General features: G+C 48.6%; 1 protein-coding gene across 1 annotated transcript in view; it reads right to left on the reverse strand.

Annotated features, from left to right (window-relative positions):
- The window catches only part of LOC119584971 (microtubule-associated protein futsch-like), a gene marked incomplete at its 5' end in the record, with an annotated part of 346977 nt that extends 346469 nt beyond the window's left edge, over window positions 1-508 (reverse strand). Inside the window, 1 exon segment of the mRNA XM_037933567.1 lies at window positions 448-508.
- Between the last annotated feature and the right edge of the window lie 882 nt (window positions 509-1390).

The following is a 1390-nucleotide window of genomic DNA, read 5'->3' on the forward strand; positions in this document are numbered from 1 at the left end:
CGGACATTATCCCTCGAATTAGCTTTGTTTCCTTGTGTCTCTAGTTTTTCATCTTTTCCTTTTAAGTGTTTATTGCCTCGAATCCGTCTTCTCTCTCTCTTTTTCTCTTCGTTTTCTTTGATGCAAAAAGGAACCATTAAACTTATTTAAGTGTTTGTCTACGTTCTTTTTCTGTACTGTCTCAACACGCTTTAAAATGTATCATAAGAACACACAATTATTTCGTTAATCTTGGTACGCCAGTTAGATCGGATTCACACTGTACTAATGCGAATTCATTACGTCTCTATTTCCGGTTCGTGCAAGGGTTAGCACACTGTCACTGTTTAAAGAAAGAGGAACATAACGTATTGTTCTGTATTTTTCACACAAGTTAATTTTCGTTTAGCACCACCGCGGTTAACTAAGGGGGATGCCACGAGCAACCGTGCCTGTAGCGAGCCTCACCGCCTGTCACAGCGCCTTACGGGAAAACCACACACGGGACCAACACTGAAACGAGTGCCACCTGCCCGGGATCGAGTGCCACCGCAGTCATCCGTCACTGGGTCGTTTCAGGCCGGGCACTGCAGCGTGACCACATAGATACGACCATTTAATCCCGTTGGTTAGAAGAAGGGGCGGGCGCGGAGGGGGATGGGGTGCCAAAGGAGGGCGAGGGGGGATCGCACTAAATCACCGTAACTGGCACTGTGACACTGTAATCGAGCGCTAAGTGCAGCCACCATTACTCCCAAGTGCCACAGCTTGTTCACCGCGGCAAATGCCTTCGGCGCGGCCCAGTGTGGACGAGTGCCACGACCGCACGGGCAGGTCTGAATTGTGACACCCTTTGCGATAGAGGCACTCGCAAATGGGCTGGACGGAGGAAGGGTGCGGGAAGCGGGGGGAAAACGCGGTTGAGTCGGGAAGGGACTTTTGGCCGAAATTCCTTCGATTTTGAAATTGAAGATCGCCCCTTTGAACCGACTTCTGCTTTTGCCTTTGTTGGGTTTCGTCGATAAAAAGGGTGTTCATTGCACATTACGGCTTAAAAATGCACAAATGACCACCATGTCTCTTTATCAAGTGCAAATTGCGCTATATAATGCCGTATATGAATAATAACGACGTCTTTATCGGGAAACTACAGCTACAGATTTTGCCAGCGTTAAACGAACGAACCATTTAATCAATAACACGGATTCGTAAAGTGCATTAGAAGGGAACTAACCAATGGCCGTCGAGGATGGGGATCACGTGACCTTTGGGGGAGGATATTAGCTTAGGTTACTTCACTCGCCTCGAAAGGTCAAAAACCCTCATGGCTGTATTTGCTCCCCTCGTTTGCACTCAGTGGCCGGAATTGCGCTAAGCTCGTGCGGTCAGGCAACGGGCAGGCAGTTTGAGG

This window comes from Penaeus monodon, chromosome 19, assembly GCF_015228065.2.
Source record: "Penaeus monodon isolate SGIC_2016 chromosome 19, NSTDA_Pmon_1, whole genome shotgun sequence".
NCBI classification, from domain to species: domain Eukaryota; kingdom Metazoa; phylum Arthropoda; class Malacostraca; order Decapoda; family Penaeidae; genus Penaeus; species Penaeus monodon.